Here is an 11756-nt window from a genome sequence, read left to right as displayed (position 1 = left end):
CACATAGTCGAAATCTATAAATTTTAATAAAACATGTCATCAAGAAACAATACCGTTTTGACACATAAATGCCGGTTTCATATACTGGACAAAATAAGTTAGGGATGTTGAGTATTTTTATGATTGATATTGATGTGTCCAATGAATAAATACATCATTATTCATAATTTTAAAATTAACATATATCCTAACTATTTTGTCCAGTATAAGACCATCATCTTTTAAACCACAAAGTGATTTACAGCTTATCTAACAGCCTTGCAAATACTCCACACATCCTGTAAAACAGTTCGAGAGGGGCAGCGCACTATGCAGCATTAATGTGAGCAGCAGGCCTGTCTTTCCAACTCTGCTTGGTTAGCTACACACTACAGCAGCGTGATGCGTGACTACACACGTTATTTAATGGTGTAATTATTCTTGCCAATATGTACAGGTTCAGCAATGCTCTCCTTTTCCTTCTCTCAAAAAAGTAAGAAAGAACTTTAAGCTTTAATTTTTATGTAAATAAATGTGAAATGAGACAAAATATTGTCCTCGTATATGGTATGTGCACTCTCTTAGGATATCTTTGGTGAGTGTTGAACGTTGTATAACGCTGCGCTCAGCAATATTCCAACTATTGGCCAGCGTTCTGTAAATAAATCAGTATCTAGACCAGACAGGCCAGTAATCAACATCATGAGCATAGATCTGCGCAGACATGAAACGATGACCACCTCATCACCATTGGTGGCCTCTCATGCCACGCAAGGTTTGCTGAATACCAATTCTTACCCGGAACTTATGTATTTCATGTCTACAATTTTGTTGGCAATCTGCATAGCCTGACTTTATATTGTAGTTTGTTCTACTATATTTTTTAAAAAAGATTTCAATTTTTCATACTAGTTATATATCTATATCTGTGATATTCTTACTTTCATATGTGATACTCTAGTTGTTCCTTGACAGTTTGTTTTTATAACTTCAATATGTTTTTATGAATTTAGAACCTGGCTGAAATACTGCTAATGTGACTTTATATTTTTGACTCACTCGCTCATGTCTGCTTTCATGCGACTATTTACATTGTCCATGTTTGATTACAGGTAAGTGCTTACCTTTCACATCAGTGTCATATTTTTTGTAAGATTCTGTTTCAGCTCCTGCCTGCAATTAAATCCAAGGACATATCTAAAGGCAATTGTGTCTGAATCGTAGATCCTGAAAACATGAATAGAAAATACATAACACACTATATTTTCTCAAATGTTTCAAATGCTACAGAAGGATCAATCTCACTGCAATAGGATATCACTTATGCTTGCCAGATATTCTTGATCACTTGCACCAAGGAGGTTGGCACCCTTGACATTGATTGGTTGTATATGAAGGTTCCCTGTAATCCTTGCTACTCTTCTGAACCTTTGTTTCGGTATTCTTCTTCAGTGACGTAACAATACATACATGTAACTGTGGATGTAAAGTACCTGTTTTAGCAGGCCCGGTATGGCATCCGTTGTGTCTGCAGATTAGAATGAAAGACATCTTTTCAATACACTTCATACTTTACTCTTGGGCCATCATAAAGGACAAATATTTCAAAGTAAAAACTGTTAAGGATCTTTTTAATAATTTCAATTATCATTTTATTATCGAAGTTTTAAAAGAAATAGAACTGATAGATGAATTTCGATTCATATGTTTTGCACATACATGCATTTTTACTATTGGTGATTTAAATCAGAAACTGAATTTGGCAGTAGCTGTACCTTCGAAGGGGGTTGACGCAGCGTACACATATTGTCCTCCTGAGAGGGTACGTAAGACCCAAAACATTTCAAGTACATTTAAGGTTTTTCATAGTAGTATTTTTGTCATTTTAATGTATGACTAAATCTCTCGCCAATGGCTGAAGGAATGGTGTGAATCCAGCTAGGGTCCATGCATGTAGCAAAGGCACTGTAAGTGCCCATGGTCCCTAGTATGGTGATCTACCTTCAGTTGTTGGCGATTACTAGCACATTTTTACATTGTATTTTCCAAAAATAATGTTCAACTTTTAAAGATATATGCTAGCTAGTTTTAAGTCATTTTGTTATAATGTAGTAATTTTACTGTCCTTCGTTGACAGGCTTTTATATATTATATGTATGTATTATGAATTTAGAACTAGTTTTAGACACGATATGGCTGAAATATTGCCGATGTGACTTTAAATTTTAACTCACTCACTCACTCTACTATTGGTTTGGTCTTTAATGACTCTGTGAGTTGGAGGAAAGAAGGAAGCACTATACACTTGAGCAAATGGCTGAAATAGAGTTGGGTGTAAAGTCTTTACGGACGGGTATGTGCCCACTCTGTTGGGACTCAAATATGTGTACCCGAATGATGGAATATTAAACATGTGAAAATGAGTTCCACTGTTTATTACAGCGAGAAAAAGCTAGGAAAAGGACGTTTCTGTCACTGTTCATTTTGGTCCACTAGATTTGACTCAGCAAGTGACAGCAGCCTCTCAGCACTTGGGAATAGACTCAGGTAGCTTTTGAAGAAAATGCCCTTATTTCCAGTCGAGCAGAGAAATGCTTTAGCAGCCTTATTTTTACAGTAATCCTCCCACTGATAAATTATACCACCTTATGTTCTCAGCAAATCCTTCAGTTATCAAAAGGTATCTTTGTGTTTGAAAAGAAATCTTGCAAGATAAGCTGTACCATTATCCACAACAACTGCAGAAGCAGCACACTGTCACAAGGTATTGCATATGCTGCACTATGGGGCCATAATGGCCTTAAATTCAAATATACGTGTCACTTGTCATAGTGATAAGCATTGCTAGAATAGCTGCCCTAGGCATCCCGTGAAAACTGGGACAACTAATGACTGATAACCGATTATTCTTGGCCTGGACTATTTAGCATTCATCTTATCAAATAGTTATTCAACCTACAAGTCAACTGCTTCTTTGAGGTATTTTCAGCCGTATTTGAGTTTCTTCAATCTGTAAATATAACACTACCGCTCAGAGAAATCACAGTTGTATTACATCATACAGTTACATAATGCATTTAACCGGGAATCACTCTGTAAACAAACAATTAAGCAATGTGATTTAATTAACAGTTGTTCCCTCAGTACTCTATTTGTACTCTGTATAATCATGTTGTAAAGGTATATTAAAATAGCATGCTGGCATTCATTAATTACCTGTTTCTTTAGTCCAGGTATAATGTTTCTCTCCAACTCTGTATAAAATAACAAGTACTGCAGTCAGCTTATTAGTACAGGTTATTTTAGTGTCTATGCAAATGTTTCATTCAAACATTTAAGAATACATTTAGATAACAAAACATAGAAACGGGTAAAGGGTGGACTTGCATAATCATTATTCTAATTATTTTTTTTACACAACTGACAAATTATCATGTACTGTGCTGCTCACCTGCTATTTCGTCTTTCTTGTGTTCAACGTCTGACATCAGTTTACGTATCTGGAACCACAAAGTGGTCTGTCACTTAGAAATTTGGAATACACTGTGTGCAGGTAAGGTACAAACACGTTCTCAGCACCTGCAGTCAAAGGACGATTATCCCTGGGCATCGGCTATGTTTTTAACCCCTTTGGCACATCGTAGATAAATTGGAAGTAAATAACTCAGAGTTATATTCTTACGGCGACCGATGGGCCACACTCACATCAGTAAGGGATCTGTGGCACATCCGGCAACCCACCGGTGACCCTACAGGCACCTGCCAGACCACCAGGGAATCGGACGATGTTTTCAGTGTGTTGGGGTGGTATGGTCACCGGAGGATAACAGAAAGGTTGCCTGCCGGGAATAGATCAGTATTCGGATCGTTCCCGTTCTAAGACCGTGGGATTAAACTAAGTCGGAAGGTGACAACCATAGTGGTGGGCAAGCATCGAGCAGGCACCGAACGGGTTACATTCAGTCACCCTGATTTTTGACATGCCTGGTCCGGGGTATAAATGATGGTCTGAATGGGTTGAGCAGCATAGGTCATCAGGATGCCGGACCCACCACACGTGCTCAGATTGGCCCGGCTCCGGGGGATCCGTGTGGAGCATTCCGGAGCTCTGCATAGGCCGGCGACCTTCCCACAATTAGGTATATGTGATCTTTGCATTTAAAAAATAGTTGTACATGTGAAAGAGTAAGCTGTTCCTAAAGGTAACATTTGGATATTTCCTAAGAAAGTGCAAACGTGTATCATAAACAAGGAATCCATCATGGAAATATACACATGGCAGTGACTACCAGCTTTGATAATGTCACCTTCAGTATATTTAGTGAGTGAGTGAGTGGGTTGACTTCAATGTCATCTTCAATTGATCTAATGAGTGGGTGGGAGAGTTCACTTTAATACCATCTTCAGTGTATCTAGTGAGTGAGTGAGTGGGTGGGTTGACTTTAATGTCACCTTCAGTATATTTAGTGAGTGAGTGGGTGGGTTGACTTTAATGTCATCTTCAGTATATTTAGTGAGTGAGTGGGTGCGTGAGATGTTATTACTTGAAAGTTACCCTCAGTCTATCAAGTGAGTGAGTGAATGAGTGAGTGAGTGGGTGAGGTGACCTTAATTTAGTGAGTGGGTGGATAGGTTGGTTGGTCATCTTCAGTATATTTAGTGAGTGAGTGGGTACGTGAGATTTTATTACTTGAATGTTAGCGTCAGTCTATCAAGTGAGGGAGTGTGTAGGCGATTTGTCCTTAATGTCATCTTCGGTCTTTAGTGAGTGGGTGGCTGGGCAATTGCCAGTTTCACTTTATTTGGAGATCAACATTGCATTGATAATGTTTAGGAGATCAATTATGTCTCAACATTAACATGAGATCAATTATGTCTCAACATTAACATGAGATCAATTATGTCTCAACATTAACAGGAGTGGTCAGTTATGTCTCAACATTAACAGGTGGTCAGTTATGCCTTGTGTTTGTCCTTGTTGAATTGTTTGTAGGATGTGTTTGGATGTTTTTGGTGAGGCTTCATGTACTTTAGTTTGAACGTTCAGGTCAGAATACCAAGATGTGAGAAGCACTTTACTGATGTGGCGCTGTGTTCTGATGATAAGTTGTCCCTGCTGCCAGTGCTTCCATCAAGATGACTCCTGGACACCTTGTGCCCAGAAGAAGAAGGTGGCGCTGCTTTGCCCAGAAGAAGGAATTGGCGCTGCTCAGATTGTGGTGTTGTATCACAGCTTGAATAGAGTCTTTGTCCGGAAGTTATTAGGAAGGAATTGGCACGCTTGAGAAGATTGTGGTGAAAAGTTGTTGTTGGTTACAGCTTGAGAAGAGTCTTTGTCCAGAAGTAGGAATTGTCGCTGCACAGACAGTGAAGTTGCAACGGCTTGAGAAGAGGCTTTGTTCAGATTGTGGTGTTGGCAGAAGAAGAATTGGTGCTGCTCAGATTGTGAAGTGTTGGCGCAGCTTGAGAAGGCTTTGTTCAAAGAGCAAGGAATTGGCGCTGCTCAGATTGTGGTGTGTCTGCCCAGCTTGAGAAGAAGCTTTGAAGAGGGTGGTGCTGCTCAGATTGTGGTGTTGGCACAGCTTGAGAAGAAGAAGCGAAGGTCGATTGCTGCTCAGATTGTGGTGTTGGGCTTGACAGCTTGAGAAGAAAGAGAAGAGGTGGTGCTGCTCAGGCTTGAGAAGAAGAATGGTGTTGCTCACATTGGCAGCAGGCTTGAGAAGAAAAGAAGGAATTGCTGCTGCTCAGATTGTGGTGTTGGCACGGCTTGAGAAGAGGCTTTGCAAGAGCAAGGTGGCGCTGCTCAGATTGTGGTGTTGGCACAGCTTGAGGAAAAGAAGAAAGCAATTGGTGCTGCTCAGATTGTGGTGTTGGCACAGCTTGAGAAGAAGAAGCAATTGGTGCTGCTCAGATTGTGGTGTTGGCACAGCTTGAGAAGAAGAAGGAATTGTTGCTGGCTCAGACAGCTTGAAAGAAGAAGAATTGGTGCTGCTCAGATTGTGGTGTTGGCACAGCTTGAGAAGAAGAAGGAATTGGTGCTGCTCAGATTGTGGTGTTGGCACAGCTTGAGAAGAAGGAATTGCTGCTGCTCGGGTGTGGTGTTGGCTGGCAGGAAGAAGGTGGTGCTGCTCAGATTGTGGTGTTGGCACAGCTTGAGAAAGAAGAAGGAATTGTTGCTGCTCAGATTGTGGTGTTGGCGGATGCTTGAAGAAAGAAGAAGAATGGTGCTGCTCCAGATTGTGGTGTTGGCACAGCTTGAGAAAAAGAAGAAGAATTGCTGCTGCTTTCAGATTGTGGTGTTGGCACGGCGCTTGAGAAGAAGGGTGGTGCTGTAGTTGTGGTGTTGGCGGGCTTGAGAGGGAATTGGTGCTGCTCAGATTGTGGTGTTGGCACAGCTTCGAGGAAAGAAGAAGGAATTGGTGCTGCTCAGATTGTGGTGTTAGCGGGCTTGAGGAGAAGAAGAAGAGGTGGTGCTCAGATTGTGGTGTTGGCACAGCAGAGAAAGAAGAAGGAATTGGTGCTGCTCAGATTGTGGTGTTGGCACAACGAGAAGAAGAAGGAATTGGTGCTGCTCAGATTGTGGTGTTGGCACAGCTTGAGAAAGAAGAAGAATTGTTGCTGCTCAGATTGTGGTGTTGGCGGAGCGAGAAGAAGAAGAAGGAATTGGTGCTGCTCAGATTGTGAGGTGTTGGCACAGCCTGAGAAGAAGAAGAAATTGGTGCTGCTCTCAGATTGTGGTGTTAGCACAGCTTGAGAAAGAAGAAAGGAAGTTACTGCTCAGATTAGTAGGGTTAGGGAGCTTGAAGGAAGAAGGAATTGGTGCTGCTCAGATTGTGGTGGGTTGGCGGAGCCTGAGAAGAAGAAGGAATTGAGATGCTGCTCAGATTGTGGTGTTGGCGGAGCTTGAGAAGAAGAAGGAATTGGTGCTGCTCAGGATTGGTGGTGGCAACAGCTTGGAGAAGAAGAAGGAATTGGTGCTGCTCAGATTGTGGTGTTGGCACAGCAGGAGAAGAAGAAGAAATCTGGTGCTGCTCAGATTGTGGTGTTGGCACGGCGAGAAAGAAGGAAGGTGGTGCTGCTCAGATTGTGGTGTTGGCGGGAGCTTGAGAAGAAGCAGGAATTGGCGCTGCTCAGATTGTGCTGTTGGCACAGCTTGAGAAGAAGAAGGAACTGGGTGCTGCCCAGATTGTGGTGTTGGCAACAGCCAGAAAGAAAAGTGGTGCTGCTCAGATTGTGGTGGCACAGCTTGAGGAGAAGAAAGGGTGGTGCTGCTCAGATTGTGGGTGTTGGCAGAAGCGAGGAAGAAGAATTGGTGCTGCTCAGATTGTGGTGTTGGCACAGCAGCGAAGAAGAAGGAAGGTGGTGCTGCTCAGATTGTGGTGTTGGCACGAGCGAGAGAAGAAGCAGGAATTGGTGCTGCTCGGATTGTGGTGTTGGCACAACTTGAGAAGAAGAAAGAATTGGTGCTGCTCAGATTGTGGTGTTGGCGGGCTTGAGGAAGAAGAAGAATTGGTGCTGCTCGGATTGTGGTGTTGGCACAGCTTGCTGCTCAGAAGAAGAATTGAATTGTGCTGCTCAGATTGTGGTGTTGGCGGAGCTTGAAGAAGAAAGGAACTGGTGCTGCTCAGGATTGTGGTAGTGGCACAGCGAAAGAAAAGGTGGTGCTGCTCAGATTGTGGTGTTGGCACAGCTTGAGAAGAAGAAGGAATTGGTGCTGCTCAGATTGTGGTGTTGGCACAGCGAGAGAGAAAGAAGGAATTGCTGCTCAGATTGTGGTGTTGGCACAACGAGAAGAAGAGGTGGTCGTTGCTGCTCAGATTGTGGTGTTGGCAGACGAGGAAAAGAAGGAGTGGTGCTGCTCAGATTGTGGTGTTGGCACAGCTTGAGAAAAGAAGAATTGGTGCTGCTCAGATTGTGGTGTTGGCACAGCAGGAAAGAAGAAGGAGTGGTGCTGCTCAGATTGTGGTGTTGGCGGAAGCAGAAGAAGAAGAATTGGTGCTGCTCAGATTGTGGTGTTGGCACAGCGAGAAAGAAGAAGGAATTGGTGCTGCTCAGATTGTGGTGTTGGCGGGCTTGAAAGAAGAAGAATTGGTGCTGCTCAGATTGTGGTGTTGGCGGGCTTGAGGAAAAGAAGAATTGTGGTGTTGGCAATTGGTGCTGCTCAGATTGTGGTGTTGGCTACGAGCAGAGAAGAAGAAGAGATTGAAAGAAGAAAGGAATTGGTGCTGCTCAGATTGTGGTGTTGGCACGGCTTGAGAAGAAAGAGGAATTGCGCTGCTGTAGATTGGTGCTGCTCAGATTGTGGTGTTGGCACAGCGGGAGAAGAAGAAATTGGTGGTGCTGCTCAGATTGTGGTGTTGGAGAAGAAGAATTGGTGCTGCTGCCAGATACAGTGTTGGCAGACTTGAGAAGAAGAAGGAATTGCTGCTGCTCAGATTGTGGTGTTGGCGGAGCTTGAGAAGAAGAAGAATTGGTGCTGCTCAGATTGTGGTGTTGGCACAGCGAGGAAAGAAGAAAGGTGGTGCTGCTCAGATTGTGGTGTTGGCACAGCTTGAGAAGAAGAAGGAATTGGTGCTGCTCAGATTGTGGTGTTGGCACAGCTTGAGAAATTGGTGCTGCTCAGATTGTGGTGTTGGCACAGCGAAGAAGGAATTGGTGCTGCTCGGATTGTGGTGTTGGCGGGCGTGAGAAGAAGAAAAGGTGGTGCTGCTCAGATTGTGGTGTTGGCACAGCTTGAGAAGAAGAAGAATTGGTGCTGTCAGATTGTGGTGTTGGCACAGAGAAAGAAGAGGTGGGTGCTGAGATTGTGGTGTGGCAAGAAGAAAAATTGGTGCTGCTCAGGATTGTGGTGTTGGCACGGCGAGAAAAGAAGGAGGTGCTGCTCCGATTGTGGTGTTGGCGGAGATTGTGGTGTTGGCGGAGCTTGAGAAGGAAGAAGGAATGGTGCTGCTCAGATTGTGGTGTTGGCACAGCGAGAAAGAAGAAGGAATTGGTGCTGCTCAGATTGTGGTGTTGGCACAGCTTGAGAAAGAAGGAATTGGTGCTGCTCAGATTGTGGTGTTGGCACAGAGCGAGAAAGAAGAAGGTGGTGCTGCTCAGGTTGTGGTGTTGGCACAGCTTGAGAAGAAGAAGGTGGTGCTGCTCAGATTGTGGTGTTGGCACAGCTTGAGAAGAAGAAGGGAATTGGTGCTGCTCAGATTGTGGTGTTGGCGGGCTTGAGAAGAAGAAGGTGGTGCTGCTCAGATTGTGGTGTTGGCACGGCGAGAAGAAGAAGGTTGGTGCTGCTCCAGATTGTGGTGTTGGCACGAGCGAGAGAAGAAGAAGGAATTGGTGCTGGCGGAGATTGTGGTGTTGGCACAGTTGTGGGAAGAAGAAGGAAGAATTGGTGCTGCTCGGATTGTGGTGTTGGCACGGCGAAGCTGGTGCTGCTCAGTTGTGGTGTTGGCACGGCGGAAAGGAATTGGTGCTCGCTCAGAAGAAGAAAGGATTGTGGTGCTGGCTCTTGAGATTGTGGTGTTGGCACGGCTGAGGAAGAAGAAGAATTGGTGCTGCTCAGATTGTGGTGGGCACAACGAGGAAAGAAGAAGGGTTGGTGCTGCTCAGATTGTGGTGTTGGCACAGCGAGAAAGAAGAAGGAATTGGTGCTGCTCAGATTGTGGTGTTGGCAACAGCTTGGGGAAAGAGAAGAGATTGGTGCTGCTCAGATTGTGGTGTTGGCCCGGGCGAGAGAAGAAGAAGGTTGGCTGCTCAGATTGTGGTGTTGGCACAGCTTGAGAAGAAGAAGAATTGGTGCTGCCTCTAGATTTGGTGGTGCTGGCACAGCTTGAGGAAAGAAGAAGGAATTGGTGCTGCTCAGATTGTGGTGTTGGCGGAGCTTGAGAAGAAGAAGGAATTGGTGCTGCACGTTCAACGTCCACATGAACTGGCTTCATCTTCATTTCTGGCTGATACAATTATTTATTTTCGATACAAGGTTAACTGCTGATCAGGGGACATGATGAGCGAGCTGTCTAATGCGCCTGGCTGGGGATCAGCGAGCTGAGCCCTAAGCTGCCGGATCGACAAACTATGACCGGGTATAAAACTTTCAGTCAACGCTGCCCGCTGTTGGGTCATTGGCGAAACCATAAACAAAGCATTCTGCGTTCTGCTGTTTTATTTTGTTGACAGTTACATGAACAGATTCTTTCATACAAATGCATAAAATTGGTGATTTACAATGTGGTCGTTTAATCCTGACCGAAAGCATCCACTTGCAGTTTGAGATCGATTGGGTCGTTGGATGAAGAGAGATATTTACAAAAGAAACGCATTCACATGCATTTTCATGCTGCCAAGCTATAATGGTCCTAGCAACGGATTTAGATGTGTCACGTATTGCCAAACTCAGCTTTCACCAAACCATCTATGGTACGGCGTTGTTTCTTCGGTTGGTTTGTTGTTTAACGCAGTTTGTAAATAATCGAGTCTCGACCAACTTGATCGTCGATCTGCACAGTAGATGCATTGACGTAATGATAAACCCAGTCAGTGAACCTGACCATAGCCCGATCCGTTAGTCGCCTTATCTTACGACAGGCGTAGGTTAATGAAGATCAATTCTAACACGGATCTTACGGTTGTTATAATGAGTTCGTAATGAGTTTTCTTTGGGAAGGAACTAGCCAAGGGCGACGGACGCTGGTAAAATCGACTTGGGCGATAAAGAAAGCCACTTGTCCATAACATACGTGCTTTAAAGGTCATGGTCAAAAAAGTTGCAGTGTTATAAGAATTTGACTTCACGTTTAAAAATAAACAACTGCATCAGCAAAGAAAATCTAATGAGCAAACAAATTTTAAAAGATGGCTATTTACATGATGTTTCACAGCTGCTGTGTTTCCGTGATGATCTAAGACCGCGGTATTTGTATGTCTACGCTGGTTCTGCTAAATCTAGAATGTCTTAAGACTTTCTTCATTCTGTCGTTTCTTTCAGGTAAAATGATATTTTACCTTCCTCTCGATGTTTGTAATATTCCTCACGTTTAATCACGAAGAAAATATAACCTGTTCGTCCAGTAAGTTTCTCATATGCAACGCTTCAGTGCAGATACTTTCAAACCACGTTCATTATGATAAAAACGCGTATACCGTATGTTTTGTTTTTCGGAGGTTTTCCGCTTCTTCTTTGAGTTGTTAATCCTGAAATTCCGGACGTAATAATAGTTAACGGCCTGCATCGGTACCTTCAGCAACTTTCAGTTTGTTTAGGATAATCGTATGAAAATGCATTATGTGGGATATGTATCCATTGCCAGTACGTTGGTGGGCGGACAACCATGTAATGGACGCTTAGGCCTTCTTTAATTCATGAGCCGCAACAATTTACATAAAACATACTCATAGTCACCCCGAGCAGTAACATCTAGGTTTTAAATAATATTTTGCCTGTATGTATTTGCATAGAATATAAAATTGATCAATTCTGCGATAAACTGTTTGTGTACTTGTTCGTAATGGTGTAAAGGTGATAACGTTTGGATATCTATAAAAGTAGTTTAGTAGAAATATTTTCTTCTGGGGTGCAGAACAGCTGACAAACAATAAGAAATGGTACTCATCATCTACGAGTGTTTAAAATCACATAGTTGGCATGAGTCTCTTGTCGATTAATATCAGTATAGCATCCAGTTTCTATAAATAAAATGTGAGATGAACATCGGCAATGATATTAAAACTCGAACTCGGAACTCGGAACCATGCTGAGAATTACCAGTCAAACGTCTGCACTTCAA

At 43.2% G+C, this 11756-nt stretch overlaps 1 long non-coding RNA gene across 1 annotated transcript; it reads right to left on the bottom strand.

Annotated features, from left to right (window-relative positions):
• Positions 1–2958: 2958 nt before the first annotated feature.
• Positions 2959–11009, bottom strand: LOC124264847. The gene is made up of 4 exons (XR_006895273.1): positions 10975–11009; positions 3431–3479; positions 3196–3233; positions 2959–2989 (listed from the first exon to the last, which is right to left on the bottom strand). It is a non-coding gene; the product is annotated as an uncharacterized LOC124264847 (long non-coding RNA).
• Between the last annotated feature and the right edge of the window lie 747 nt (positions 11010–11756).

The sequence above is a fragment of the Haliotis rubra genome, unplaced genomic scaffold (genome assembly GCF_003918875.1).
Source record: "Haliotis rubra isolate DU_JTF1 unplaced genomic scaffold, ASM391887v1 Scf1209, whole genome shotgun sequence".
NCBI lineage: Eukaryota > Metazoa > Mollusca > Gastropoda > Lepetellida > Haliotidae > Haliotis > Haliotis rubra.
This window is presented reverse-complemented; position numbering and strand designations above follow the sequence as displayed.